Source organism: Pseudopipra pipra, chromosome 19 (assembly GCF_036250125.1).
Source record: "Pseudopipra pipra isolate bDixPip1 chromosome 19, bDixPip1.hap1, whole genome shotgun sequence".
NCBI lineage: Eukaryota > Metazoa > Chordata > Aves > Passeriformes > Pipridae > Pseudopipra > Pseudopipra pipra.
Window position 1 is genome coordinate 12,288,167 of NC_087567.1, and position 14,943 is coordinate 12,303,109.

At 58.2% G+C, this 14,943-nt stretch overlaps 1 protein-coding gene across 12 annotated transcripts in view; it reads left to right on the top strand.

The window, feature by feature from the left end:
* RBFOX3 (RNA binding fox-1 homolog 3) overlaps positions 1–14,943 on the top strand; it is a 141,660-nt gene that overhangs the window by 95,873 nt on the left and 30,844 nt on the right. For all 12 annotated transcript variants that reach the window (XM_064676299.1, XM_064676289.1, XM_064676295.1 and 9 more), the window contains exon 3: positions 14,668–14,712. The gene's annotated coding sequence lies outside the window, so the exon portion shown is untranslated. The remainder of the gene's footprint in view (positions 1–14,667; positions 14,713–14,943) is intronic.

Consider the following 14,943-nt stretch of genomic DNA (forward strand, 5'->3'; position numbering starts at 1 on the left):
CTGTCCTGGTGACCGTGGCCTGGGGGCCTGGAAGGCAGAGGTGGGCTGAGCCCTGCAGCCCTGGCCATGCTGGGAGCGCTGGGGGAGTGCAGGGGTGAAGAGAGGAACTTGGGGTGCTACTGGTGTCACAGGGACATCTCCTGCTGTTGTGTTTCTCAGCACAAAACCTTAAATATATTGGTTTTGAGAACAAGAGGGCAAATTACGAAGCTGTGATAGGAAAGTGTCTTTGGAGGTGTTTCCATGTTTGGAATGGTGTTTAAGGGTCTCTTCCCTTCCCCAGCCTTGTGTGGGTGCTCAGGCCTGTGGCAGTGTTGGATCAGGAGGTGCCCAGTGGTGCCTGTCGGGCTGCCCCGGAGCACGTCTGGGGATCAGAGCAGCAACGCTTCAGGGGGAAACCCCTCCTCCCCATCACACTGCAGGGAGGCTGCAGCTTAGCAGGGATCCCCCCATGTCTCCAAAGAGCTGCCCCAGACAGCGTGAGGAGCATTGAGTTCAAACCCCTGTGGTTGGAGGCTGCAGGACAAGGTTTGCACAGGTTTATGCCCTGTAATCCCCTGTTTGGCAGATCCTGTGTAAACTGTGTGCAAACCTCCTTTGAAAAGTTCCTCCACTCTTCCTTGAAAACCCTTGGCTGGACCCCGGGGGGAGCAGAGCAGCCCCCTGCCCCAGTTGTCCCTGCTGTGTGGGAGGCAGGAACCTTGAAATACGAGCACTTAGCTTTTTATTACCCCATTTAATTGCTGCCTGACAGCCTAATCCAGCATTAAAAACACCAGAGCTCAGGGGAATTCACCATTGTTATTCAACGTGTATCTCTCTGCTCTCCGTGCTCAGAGGTCCCATCTGCTGCCTCCTTCTACCCACTCACTCCTGGGACGTGCTGGCCAGTGCTTGCTCCTGCTGCTAGTGACCTCTTCCCAGTGGAAGTGGTGGGTGCCAGGAAGGGGGAACAGAGTGGGGCTGCTGTGCCATTCCCAGCTCCTGGCATGGGCCCCTGGGCAGCGAGGAGAGGGCTGGGGCTGTTGGAGTGAACCTGGGCAGGTGTTGGGGAACGGTGTTGATCATGGGCAGCGTAGCCAGGATGGAAATACCCGCCTCTCTCCCCAGCTCCTGGTGGAGAGCTGCTCTGCAGATGTAAAAACCAGTTTGGGAAATCGCTTTTCTTGTTGGATACAGGTTTTGCTGGGTTTTTTTCTTCTGAGCTGCAGCTCAGTGTGCCAGGCTTGTGCCCAGGTGGGCACTGGGTGTGGAGGGGGCACGTGCTTCATGCTCAGGTATCCCGGCTGCGTCCTCCTTGGTGGGGCTGGGTCACCAAGGGGCTGCAGGACGTGACCATGTGCTCTGAGCCTCGTAGTCACTGGGAACAGGAGTGGAGCATCCCTCCCTCCGTGGGACCCTGCGTCCCAGCCGTTCCCTGACAGCGCTGGGGGGGCCAGGCAGGATCAGTGTGCTCAGGCCTGGGTCCTTGATGCTTTGCTGTGCCAGCAGAGCCCCCTGCCCTGCACTGCCTGGGGGCCCCTGGCTGCCCCCTTCCTGCTGCCAGTGCTGTATCAAGAAAACAGAATTGATTTTCCTCCCTGCCAGCGCTTAACCTGGACTTCCCCGCGGCGGAGGGGCCGATCACCGCGGCTCTGGAGAGGCCAGTGAGTTATAGTAATGGACACTCTGCGAGCTGTCTGTGCCGCCCATAAATCCATCCCCTCCTGGAAGTGCAGATGGTCCATAATCGTCCATCATCCCGAGCGAGCGTGCCCGGGGTGGGTTCCTCCTCAGAGGCTGCTGTTTCTGCAAGCTCGATGGAACTGCGGCGCGAGCTCTCCCAAAATGGAGCGTGAGGGGCCCCGCTGCCACCGTGGCTTGGGGAGCAAACAATGAACATCCCGGAGGCTGGAGCAGGCACAGAGGGGACGGTGGCAGAGCGAGGGGATGAGCCCTGCTTGCTCTGGTTCTGGCAAGTGCAGGATGACCCCCAGCGAGGTGGGGACACAGGGGGGCTTTCCAAAGGCTGCTGCCCTTCTCTGCTCCCTGCAATGGTCCTGAGGCAGGAGCATCAGTACAGATTCCAGCTGTGGTGCCTTCTGACTCTGCCTGGGGACAATGGTAGCTCTGGCTCCTGCCCTACTGTCCTCAACCCAGTGGCTCAGGCTCTCTCTTGAGGCAGTGGCTTCTGCCTGGGGGTGGCAGGAATGGGCCCCTCCTGAGCCACGAAGTGGCAGAGCCTGGTTAACCTGGTGGCATTTTGTTGCTCCAGCAGCCTGACTGGTGCCCGCTCTGTTGGCAGGGTCGTTGGCAGCATTTGGGACCTGCTGCAACTGCCCACCTCAGAGCAGGACCCCAACTGCCTTCCTGGGGTCTTGTCCCCCCTGCGAGCCCAGGCTGCCTTGCTAGCCCCAAGGTCTCTGTCCCCAGTCCTGGGCTCCTTGCTGCCCCAGCCCCTGCCTGTCCCTGTGATGCTGTCCCTGTGCCCATCCCTTCCAGTGTGCCACTCAAGCTCTGCCCCTTCCCCTCAGGGGATTTGCATCGATGGATCAGTGCTGGTGGCCACATTGCAGGGAGCTGGTGACACCCAGCCCTGGTGCTAAACATCTAGATTTGATCCTGGCTCGGTTATGGTGATTTTATTTGGTATTTAACATCTGGAGTGTGTGTGTCTGCACTGGGGCATGTGGGTGGCTATGACTTGCTTGCAGTTCACTGGGGTTACCTGTGCCCAGGACCTCACCCCTTGTGTGGTGGCTGTCACCAAGCCCTCTCCTATGGGGAGGTTTGTCCAGGCACCAGCAGTCCTGAGAGTGGGCAGGAGAGCAGACCCGGGGCCAAGGACCCCAGCAGTCTGGCTCTTTGCTCCCCTCCTCGTCTCCCTCCTTTTCCAAGGGTTTTAGGAGGAGACACTGAGCTTTTTCCCCAGAAGCCCATCCTAGATGGATGCAGAGCTGAGAGCTGCCTTTTTGGTGCTGCTGGCAGCTGAGCACGAGCAGCAGCCCCCCTTGCTGAGTGCCCATATTGACCAGAATCCCCCAGCACGGCCTTTAAACGCCTCCATTAACATTTCTGCATCTTGCTTATTGCGCCGGGCCCCGAGGCCCGTGCATGGCAGGCGGCTGCCAGGAGCTCCGGGCACTCTGTAACTGGGTTGGAGCTCTCGGTGTGGAGGGGTCTTTTTCCTTGAGTCGTGACCTGGAATTTGATCACGCGGCTTTTATTAGATTGTGAGACTGGTGAAGTGTAACTGTGTGGGATCAAAGAGAAGCTGATGCGGCCGCGAGCTGGGACCTGCAGGGCTGAGGGAGAGGAGTCACCCCAGGAGATGAAAATACCCCAGCAGGCTGCTGAGGGGCTCCAGCTCCTAATGGCAGAGCCACTCTCATGCAGCTAGTACAGCCCTCGTGCCTTGGCAGCTGCTAGAGGACAACAGGCTCCTCTCCTGAGCTGCAACAGCACTGGGTGCCACAGCAGCCCCACTCACGCTGGTGCTGGGGTTGCCGAGGGCATTGCTGGGACTGGGCAAGGCGGGCAGGGAGAGCAATTGCAGCAGTGATTAATGGTGTGCTGGCGGAGCTGACAGCTCGCAGTGCCCGTGGTAGCAGGGAGCAGCTGGATCCTCTGCTCCCAACAAGTTGCTCCAGGCCCCTTAGGCTGCAGGGCCGTGCCTCGCCAAGGGCTCTTGGTGCCAGCCAGGCTGTGGTAGCTGTGCTGACAGCCCGTGCCCTGGTGGTTCTCCCCACTCTGGCTTCTCCTGCAGCAGGGAGGGCTTGCGGCCGGTTCAGAGATTCTGGCGGCGTTGCTGGGTTTATTAACCTAATAAAGCAACATTAAGTATCAGCACAGCGGAGCCCCCCGAGGTCTCTTTATGTGCAGAGATGAGCCGGGGGATCCTGGAGCCTCCGTGCCGAAGGTTGCTCTGTCACACCAGTAGATGGAGAGGAGCAGGTAGTGCCATGCCAGCCTGTGGGGTGGCCGCTGCAGCGCTGGGCAGGCCCGGTGCACCGCCACCTCCCCTGAGTGCCCACCGTGTTTGGGCACTCTGCAAAGCCCCTCAGTGCTCCTCTGCACTCTCTTGGGGACTGCTCGCCCTCAAGGGGCTGTACAGTCGGGATACTGGTGGCGTCTCCCTCCACCATCCCTGGTGCCTGTGGCTGTCCAGTGCTGGAGCCAGGCTGGGAGGGCATCGTCTCACCTGCGCCTGGCACCCTGCTCTGTTCCTGGCTCTGGGGAGCTTCATAAAACCCAGCAGGGTCTCCCTTGCCACAAGTTGGTGGAGAAACACCTGATCGTGAGCACCTCGTGCTCCCAGAGGGTTTGTGAGGGGCCTGGAGCGCCCCGGGAGCAGCCCGGGGTGGCGGTGGCGTGGCCCACGGCCCGCCGGTGCTGCAGTGCGTCCGTGCGCGCCGGTGGCAGGCGGTGCTCCGGCAGCATGCAAAGCAGGCCCTGTGTAATAGATAATAATTAATAGACTGCTCCAGCGGCGAGCTAGGTAAGTAGATAAATAATTTTAATTATCCTTGGGGAGGCTGTAAAATTCGCACACAGCCCTTTATTAAACTCTCTGTTTACAACAGTCATTTATATTGTGTGTCATTTTGCATAAAACCCCCTCGGGGCTGAATAACACTGTGTAGCACCGGCCCCGGCACTGCCAGCATGGCTGCTCCTCAGGAGCTGTGGGTGGGAGTGCGGTGGGCAGGGACCTGGGGGACGTGGGCACCCCAGCCAGGGGCACTTCTGGATGCTCAGGACCCCTTCGTGTGCTCACCTGAAGCTGAGGGGCCAGGTGCTGTGGCTCCAGTCCTGCTGAGCTCTGCTCCCCTTGGGGTCCCTGAGGGGTCCCCCAGACCCCAGCTCCTTCCCAGCAGGGTTGATGGTTTTGTGCTGATGGCAGGGTATTTTTTTCCCCTTTTTTTGCGCATGTCTCTCAAAAGAACCATAAATTCCGAGCTGTGAAATCCCGCTGCGTCAGCAGTCTGCAAAATGAAGTGATATTAAACGTGACAAAAGTCTCTCTAATTCACCCTGGCCAGTTCCTGCTTCCCTCCCCAAAGCCGTAATTGAGAAGTGGAAGAATGGAGATTGCAGTTGTCCCTGCCTGGAATCCACTGAGCCATCCAGGCTTGGGAATCTCATTAATTAAGGATTATTTACAAATAACTCTGCTCTGCTGTGCCATGCACACTGCCCTGTCCGGGCACGTGCGCTCCTGCCCCTCACACGCGTGTACACACGTGCTTTGTGAGCCCCTCAGCTCTGGGGCAGCCGCACGTCGCTCTGGCTCCTGTGGAATGGTTCAGGAATGGTTTTTGCTGGGGCAAGGGGATGCAGGAGCAAGATCACTGTGCCCCTCACTGTGGCAGCAGAGCCACTGCTTGCTTGCTGCAGTGCCCTCTGTTGCGAAGCACTATATTCCATGCACTGATCCTGTTTCCAGTGTCAGATTCCAGCAGAGTCCCTGCCAGCATCAGGATGAGTCTTTGGGGCTTTGAAATCACTTTTACAGGAACAGTGTGTGTTTCTCTGCTCCCAGATAGGTTCTGTGAGGGCGTTTTCAGTGCTGGAGGGGCCACGTGGTGCTGTTCCACCACAGAACCAGCCAGGTTGTGCCCAGTGCCCTCTGCTTGCCTGGCCAAGGGGACGTGTGCCCAAGGCACCCCACAGTCCCTACCTGTGCCAAGCAGGCTGTGAGGAGGGGGGTCCTGTTCTCTGGAGCTGCAGCTTCCCTAGGGAGCACTGTGTCTGTGGTGTCTGTGCTCGCCGTGCTCCAGGGATGGAGCAGAAGGTCAGAAAATAACCTCAGGGTTTAATATCCCTGTGATGGGGCTAACATTTGTATTGTTAATTTTAAAATACTTTATTTCTTCTCTGTTAAGTCAGACTCGTTTCCAACAGGCTGAATAACTCTCCCTCCCTAACTGCAGACTCATGTTTGATCATTTTCTTCTCTCTTGGGTTTTTGTTCCCATCCTGGGAAGGTCAGTAAGGACAGCAGGACAGAGTGCTGTGCTGATGTTACCTGTCCAGGTGATCCCGGGGTATCCCTGCAGACTGGCAGCTGTCACCTTCTCTCCTCTTGAGGACACAGAGACGTGTCCCTGTGCCTCTTTGGAGGCCAACCCCGTGCTGACTGTGGGCAGGGTAGAGGGGGTGGTTTGGGGCTGTGTGCTGGGGTGGTTTGGGGCTGTGTGCTGGGGTGGTTTGGGGTCCCGGTGCTGGGGTGGTTTGGGGCTGTGTGCTGGGGTGGTTTGGGGTCCCGGTGCTGGGGTGGTTTGGGGCTGTGTGCTGGGGTGGTTTGGGGCTGTGTGCTGGGGTGGTTTGGGGTCCCGGTGCTGGGGTGGTTTGGGGACCCGGAGCAGGGAAGAGCTCCCCTGCCACGCCAAGCCAGGGTTATCAGTTAATTTTAGTGATCGATGCTATTGATGCTGTGTTAGCTGAGGAAGCCACTGGAGGGCTGTTCTTCCAACTCATTACATTTAGAGCTGAACTATCTCCTTTTTGTATAAATCCTGACAAATAAAGATAAAATAGGCCGTTTTCCATAGAGCTGCAGCCCAGAGTCAGGGGTGGCACTGTGTGGGGCACCCGTGTCTCAGGATGAGCAGGGCCTGGAGCACACGTGCCACAGGCTGTCACCTCTGGGTCCTGCATGTCCCCTCTGCTGCATCTCTCAGTGGGATGGGAAATCTCCTGAGGGTCCCTCTGTGTTTCACAGCCAGAGGGTGTGGGACACCCTTTGGGGACAGATCCTGAGTATGACCATCCTGATGGCATCAGCAGGGAGCCCTGGGTGGGCCGACAGGAGCAGGAGCACCCCGAGGTGCCTGGGGAGCAGGACATGTGCAGGTTTCCCTTGGGCTGGCATCCCCGCTCCTCCTGGAGTGCACAGTGTGTCCCCTGGAGCTGGGCACGCAGAGCTGCTCCCGGCCCAGGCACAGAGCTGTGGGCACCCGTGGATCCAGCCTGGCGGCTGCAGGCAAACTCAGTGGAGAGAGGGGGATCTTTCCATTTACTCTTGTAGTTTTTCATTTCAAGATGAAATTAAGCTACAGAAAGAAAACCCAGACTTTTTTTACAGCACCACATAAGCACATCCCTCGAGGGGGAGACACACAGAGGTTTTCCTGCACTTTGCTTGTCCTCGTGTCTCCGCGCGACGCTTTCAGAACGCTCGCCCCTGGCCAGTTCCCCATGCGCTGGGCTCGGTGCTTTGGGGTTTGTTTCTTTTTGTGCTATTGTTTCCAGTCAATTTCGTAGTAGGTTTGTGGTTAGGATAAAAGCCTTTCCTGCCCTCTGCTTGCTTGGATGTGTTTTGTGTCCCTGTGTCCCTGCTGATGCAGCCTGGGAGCAGCAAGGGTGAGTGGGGACCCCATGCCTGGCAGCCCCTCACCCATGGGTCACCTACCTCTGCTCTGGGGCTCACCCTGTGCACGTGTGTCCAGAGCCAAAGACACCCCAATGTCCATGGATCTTCTCCCACAGTCTGGTCTCACTCGGCTGCTTGGCATTCCTGCAGGTTTCTCCAACCACTCTAGTCCCCCTGTCCCCACTGACTTCATCTCAACCATTTCTCTGGCTCCACATCCCAGTGCCATCCCAGGGAAGATCTGTCTCCTTGTGCCACGTCCCACCAGGTTCTTGCTGAGAGGTTGAGCCGCAGGTTAATTTACGGTGTGTGGGGAGCGCAGAGGGGAAGAGCGTCTGCCCGCTAAATAAGTCATGAAGCCAGATCCCAACAGCACAATTAGAACCCTCCGTTAATGATTATTTATGGGGCTGGGAATGCTTATTTAACCTGACTATATTAAATATTAAACCAAATTATAATATTTATACCTGTATTTACACCAAAAGGGGCGGTGGGTGGCTGGGGCAGTGCTGGGCGGGCGAGGTGAGGGGCGGACGGCGCCGGAGGGACTGTGGGCAGCACACAGGGGTTATGGGGACCAGAGGAACAGTCCAAGCTCTGTCTCCCACCCAGCCCAGCCATGGCTTGCAAATAGGCAGGGACGTGGGCTGCTCTTCGCCAAGTACCAATGGAGTGCAATACCCGTTGCACTGATTTCACTTCCAGCTGGAAAATCTGTTGGCGAAGGGAACGGTGTTCCCAGCCTGTCAGGAGCTGAGCACACACACCTTTGCAGGGCACACTGCAGGACTGCTCTGCCAGAGCGTCGTGCTGTGCCCACACTGCCTCGGGGGCCTGTTTGCTCTCCAAACCAGAGTGGGAAGGAATCACCTGGTGCTTTTGGGGGTGCAGTGTGTGGCTGCCCCATGACCTGCAGGGAGGATGAGCTGTGCCGGCCCCAGGTTGTGTTCTGTCCCACACTCTGCCATCAAACCATGCCAGCAGTCCTGGTAGTAGGGACTGGAGAGCCCTGTAGCCCCTTGCCAGGGTTGGTCTGTCCCCTCCAGCCCCTGGGATGAGCAGAGTGGCAGGCAGTGTGAGGCAGCGGGTGCCCCTGGACTGGGGAGGCCTGGCAGATGGCTGTGCCTACCAGAGAGCTCCCTGGGGCACCTGAGGGGTCCCAACACCAGCCCATGACATGGCCTGCCATACAGAGTGCCTGTTGGGGGTGTGGAACCGTATGGAATACTCTGCTCTGGAGTGGACAGAGTTGGCTGTGAAACCCTTTGGCTCCAGAGCAGCATCTGCTCCCTGTGCTGAGAACGGCAGGTCACGAAGGGACAAGGGCACAGTGCTTTGGGAGGAGAGAGACACATCCTAGGGGGCTTCCAGATGCCGAAGGCAGCTGGGAGGAGAACTATAGCTGAACTGTGGCAGAGGTTTGGTGCCTTTGTGACCACTAATGCTATTTTCAGGTATGCAGTCTAAGGATGGGGCTAATCAAACCCCCAGCATGAGCTGTTGGTTTGAGGTCAGAGGGCTGCACCCAGAGCAGTGCTTTGCTGCTTTTGTCTTCCTTGGAGATGGAGGTGACAGCTGGGCTCAGTGGCCATGGGGTCACCGCTTGGGGCTCCCGCTGTCCCCACTTGGGGCTGCCAGCTGCCTGTGCCCTTAGGCTGCCGCATGCTGGAATGCAGCTCCTTATGCAGAGCTGTGGCTCTGGTGCCACTGGCCCTCACAGCTGCAGATCAGTGCAGATGCCTCCGTGCTCCTGAGCTGCTGTGATTGTCGGTTCCGCAGCCCGTTGCAGATAAAATGATGATTAAAGGGTCCTACCCTATAAGCAGACAACCATGTTGACCTTATTTAGGCTCCTAATCAATTTGCCCCCGGTGTGATTAATTGAGATGCTTGCCATTGATTTTCTGTGAGACAGGAGTGGCTGAGGTGGGATTCACCGGGGTGCCTGCAGGGAGATCTCTGCGGTGGCAGTGCAGGGCTGAGCTGTGGAGTCCTCAGCCAGGCGGGATTATCCTCGGCCACAGCTCCCAGGGCAGACTCCTTCCTGCTGCCCGAGGGAGGTGCAAGGGCTGGTCACGTAGCTCCACATGAAATTTGGGCACCCTCCCAAATGGTGCTGTGGATACAGAACCTGGGAAGGATGATGTGCTCTTCTGAGTGAGGTGGCAGCTTGGGGAAGAGCCCCTGCAGCCAGTGCCACTGTCAGCCCCTCTGCAAGGGGCAGTGTGACCCCTCCCCGAGGTGTGGCCCCCTCCCTGAGCATCCCCAGTGGAGATGCTGCGGGATCACCCATCACCAGGACCCCTGTGTGAGCAGCCAGAGTGGGAAAGGCCCTGCCCGGAGCCGCACAGTGGGAGTGAAGTACCTACAGCACAGATGATTGGAAAGGATTTTCTAGCTAAATTGCTGAGCAGATGGATTTACCCTGGACTGGTCCTTGTGGACTCTGGAACATTTTCTCTTCTGTCACAGTTCCTTTTTATGACCTGCCATTTGCTCCAGCAAGTGAGAAGTGAGCCCTTGGCGCCCAGCTCCTGCTCCGGCTGCCGTTCAGGAACGCGGCAGCATCGCTGCCGGGAGCCACAGCTCCTTTTCAGGAAAGTGCCAGGGCCTGGCAGGCTGCCCCTGCTCACTCTGGCTTCCTGGGCACACGGGGGCTAGCAGGGGCCAGAGGGGTGGGAAGGGGCAGTGCCGGCTGAGGCAGAGGAGCTGGCAGCTGCCGGCGGCGCAGGATGTTGTGCCAGCGATGCAGCCGTGAGTTTATAACGAGCCGCCAGTGGTTACAGTGACCACCTGCAGCGGGTGCACAGCCAGAGGGGGGATCCGGCTGGGGCTCTGTGGCACAGGGGAAGAGTGAAGCCCCATCCCAGCTTGGTACACCCCCTCCGTGCTGGCAGCATATACAGAGGGAGGGTGGTGACCCTGGGGAGAGGGCCGGCTGTTCTCCTCACTCCACCATCAGTTCTTCCATGCAGTGATTCTGCCACCAGCACTTCCACACAGTGATTCCATCAGTTCCTTCAGCTTCCAGTGTCCCAGTTGATGACTGGTATTTCTCTTTCTTAGAAGGGGAAGATCAACACCATCTACCACCCAAAGCCCTTCCCCTTCCTCCAGCAGCATTCCTGCCATTTACATTAAAGGCTATAACGGGTTGGAGTAAATGGAGCAGGTTTGCAATTAGTTTTCCAAGTACTTATCTCATTAAAGTAAATGAATTATTGATTTAGTGACACTCATGCTTTTAGTGAGCGGCACGGTGCCATCCCTGCTCGGTTCCCCGGCTCCTCACGGCGGGGCCTCACACTCCTGCTCCTGTGTGCACACGTGTGCAGGCACGTGGGGGCGAGTGGCCACTCTGCCTCTGCCTTGGCCTGAGAGCCAGTGTGGGGTGTGAGAGTCGTGTCTGTGGGAGCAGGGACATGGCTTTGTGAGGGGCCCCGTGGCGGTGTGGGTGGGTATTGGGAGCAAAGCCCCCCGGGAGGGATGGGCTGGGGACCCACATACTGAAGGCTGTGCCCAGTTCACAGTCTGGACCCCAGCGCTCTGCAGTGCTGCTGTGGGCACTGCAGCTGCGCCAGGACACCTCCTGCCAACCTGTGCATGCTGTGCAGAGGATGATAAGGGAGGCAGGGGGAAGGCAGCTCACCCATGCCACAGGCACTCAGCTTGCTCGTGTCCATCAGCATGGCACAGGGCTGGCGTGGGGCTGCCAGGCAGTATGAGGGGGGTGGGGCTGCCTGTGGCTTCTCCGGCCATCCCGGAACTCACCAGGCAGGGAATGGGGTGTGTGGGGTGTGCTTGGGGCTGGCACCACCCAGCATAGCATGGCTGCAGGAAGGTGAAGCACTGATGGGCTGTTCTGGAGCCAAATGCTCGTGGCTGAACCTGCCACCCCCGGCCAACTGCTGATTCAGCGCTTTTGCGCTTCTCTGTGCAGAGATTTAATCTCTCCTGTAAGATAAAATAGTCCATTAATGGAACCTGCCTGCTTGGAGCCACCCCTCACCGTGGTCCAGGCAGGAAGGGCTGCACTGTCCTGCTGAGGCTGTTGCTGCTGGGAGCACTGAGAGTGGCCTGGGGGGTGCCCAGCCCCACACGGGGCAGCTGGACACACTCCCCTGTCACTGCTGTGCCCCTGTGTCTGAGGGGGGGTGGGATGGGAGGCTGTGGGAGGGATGCCAGTGGGATGAGCCGGGAATGCCAGACTCCTGGCAGTGCTTGCCATGCCAGCTGGTGCCGTGCAGCTCTGCCATTGGGTTCCATGGTTGGCATGGGTGTTGGAAGCAGTTTGATCTCCTTGCTGGGAGGAGAAGGTGGTGATGCCACAGGAGCTGCTGTCACCAGGTGGGATGAAATGCTGGAGACCGGCAGAAGTTGCAGGAAGGATTTTGGGTTCACAGCTGTTGCTCAGGCGGGGTTTGGTGACCAGTGATGTTGGCATGGGCTGTGCTGAGTGTTGTGGTGCTGTGCCCTCCCCTCTGCCCCGAAGGGACCCACAGCTGGAGCTGGTGCTCAGCCCTGTGCTGGGACCCTGCCTGTCCCCACAGCCGGATTTGGGAGGGGGCTCCCAAAGTGGGAGCAGTGCCGTGTTTCGTCCCTGTCCCCAAGATAGGACTGCTCTTTCCAGACTGGAGCCACTGGTTCAAGGATTCTCCTGACCAGTCCTAGAGCCGTCCTGGTGATGGCCCCTCACCAGCCCTGCCGTGAGAGCCGGGCTCTTCTGGGCACTGCATGATCATGTCCTCCACTCTCAACCAGCAGCGTGGCACAGCCCAGGCTCAGCCGTGGGCAGAGCAGGATAGAGGGGAGGCACATCCCGAGATCTGTGGTGCAGGAGCCAGCCCCCACCCCAGCCCCTGCCCCTCCTGCCCCCACCTCCAACGCTGCTGGGAACGGGGCATTTTATCTTTCTTAGTTAAAAAAAAAAAAAAAATTCTCATTTAATTAAAAGTGTTGACATTGTGCCTGGCCATCCCACCCGCCGGAGAACGTGGTTATAAATTAAACATTAAACCTTTAATGGCCCATAAAGAAATATTCGCTGCTGTTCTGTATATGGGGATATAAATAGAGAGGGCTGCAGGGGGAGGGGCGAGACATTATTTTTCCTCAGCCAGATAATCTTTGCTAATGAATTTAATTAAAATCAAAATTAATTTAGGATTTTTGGTGGAGGAAAGGGGGGTCAAAATGTACTTTGAGAAACTACCAAGAAGTTTCCCAGCAGATCAAAACCAGGCCTGCCTCAGGGTGTGCCCCATGGGTGCGGTGTGAGATGGGGGGTGTTGGGGTGCAGCATCCATGGGGTCCATGCAGCTGGGTGACATGGGTTGTGTTTCCTGTGAAGCCCCCCTGATTTGGATCTGGGTGGTTATAGCTGGGTTGGGATCACCTGTTCTGGCAGCAGGTCCCTGTGAGGCTTCACAAGGCTCCAGCTGGAGCCAGTCAGCCCAGAGCTCTGCCAGGAAAGCAGGGACTGAGGCAAGATCTCCCCAGTAACGCCCAGAGCTGCTCCTGCCCACCTCCCGTCAATGCTGTGCCAGGGGTTTCCCTCTCCCAGTTCGGTGCCTGTGGACAGGGGGGCTCTGGCTGAGCATCCCGCTCCCTGCAGTACCGGGACCACCAGAGGTTTCTGCCTGGGCTGGTGCTGGGCTCGGCGATTCCCTGTCTGTGCCAGCGAGCGCGGCACATCCCAACTGCGGCGCATCCCGGCTGCCGGGCCCCACGCTGCCCTGGGGAGCTTCTCAGAAGGCGCCTTCCTTGGGAAATGTGTTTGGGAAATGCGGCGTTACCCATCGCTGAGCCTCCCCCAGGAGCGTGGTGTCAATTATTCATTGCGGAAGAGGCAGGCTGTGCTCCCAGCCCTCCCAGCCCTGCTGCTGGAGCTCTGTGCCTGCTGTGCCGTCTCACGGTCCCAGCCGCGATCCTGGTGGGCGCTGCTTTGGCGAAGCCACGGAAGAGCTCAGGAGTGGTGGCTGCAAGGCAGGCAGCTCTGCTGAGCCCACGACTGCGGGGGTGTCCCCACACTGCTGGGAACCACGGAGTTCCCAAACAGCTTTTTTAGGACACCCGTTTTGCAGAGCTGGATCTGCTCTGGCCTCTGGGGCTGGGGAGGGGAGACTCCCAGCCTGGCAAACAAAACGTGCTGGGCAAGAGCATTTGGGAGGGATTTTATCATAAGAGTGCTAATGGAAGTCAGCACCAGCCTAATGAGCTGTGCTCCTCCATGAATCTGATTCATTGAGGCAGGAATTACCATAATTGATTATCCTGCTGCGTGGCTGAGAGCTGTGTTTGCTAACACAAGTGCCTGGGAACCAGCTCTGTGCTCCCTGAGCCGCCTCCACATGTGGCTGGGCCTCCGGACCCTCCGTGGGCCGCGCGCTCACCGGGATCGGCCACGGGTTTGGGGCAGCATCTGGGCCTGGTGTCCCTGCACCCACACTCAGCACCCAGGGCTGCCTCATCTCAGGGTGCTGCTCCTGGCATGGGGGTCCAGGTGTCACAGCTCCATCAGTTGGGAACGGAGTTGTTGGGCAGGTGAGACTCAGCACTTCCAGGTCACCGAATCAGTGGTTATGGACACGCGCAGTCCTCGCTCACTCCTTAACCACTCCTGGGATGTATCAGCCGTTCTCATTATTTCTGAGGGTCTGACATGATTGATGAACGTTTGCATTGGCCATGCTGCAAAAGCTAATTAGTTGAAGTGCAGCTTTCAGGAAGTTTTCTTTGAAATTTGGCTTAATTTTCCAAGAAGTGCCCGGAGCCAGGACGGCAGCAGAGCTGTGTGCTGCAGGGATCGCTCTTCACAGGACTATGTCACTGTGCTGGGGTGGACAGAAGGTTTAGGATACACCAAACCAGCTGTGCAGCCATGGCTTCAACGATGGCTGTGTCCTGTCCCACGTCGTGGATGTGCATGGGGCCAGCTGTGCCTTGTCTCACCCCGTGTATGTGTGCAGGTCTATGGCTGTGCTTGCAGGGTCCAGGGGGCCAAGGAAGGGGCCCGTGGTCTGTGGGAGCTGGGTTGGGTTTGAGGTGCACTGATGGAGCTGGAGGCGGGTGTTCTGAGCCTGTCCAGGGAGCTGGTGGGTGCTGGTGCTGCTCGTCTGCCCTGGGTTGAGTCCCCAGCCTGGCCACTGGCTCCTGACCAGCACAGGCTTCCCAGCGCCTGGGAGGTAACACTCACATCCATACTCATATCCCAACATTGTGCAGTCGATGAGCAGACAGCATTGACTGTAACAGGTTAGTGATGATGTTCATTGATTTTAATTCTTCCTCCTCTTTCCCGTCTTTTCTAGAGACCCCAGCGCGAGCACCGTGGGAGGAACTGAGCTGAATAAAAGGTACGGAGTGTTTGGATCCCAGCTGTACTGGGCTCTGCCTTGGCTGCTCCAGGGGTCCCTCCTGCACGCTAACCCCTGCATGTGAGGGGCAGGTGATGGGTGCTCGGCACGAGGCTGGCCGGGACGGGGCAGCACCTCAGCCTGCAGAGCAGTGGTCAGGGGCAGGTGGGCTCAGAGCCACGTGTGGGGGAGGGATGGGAGGAAGGCTGCCTGCTCCCCTCTGCCAGCGGC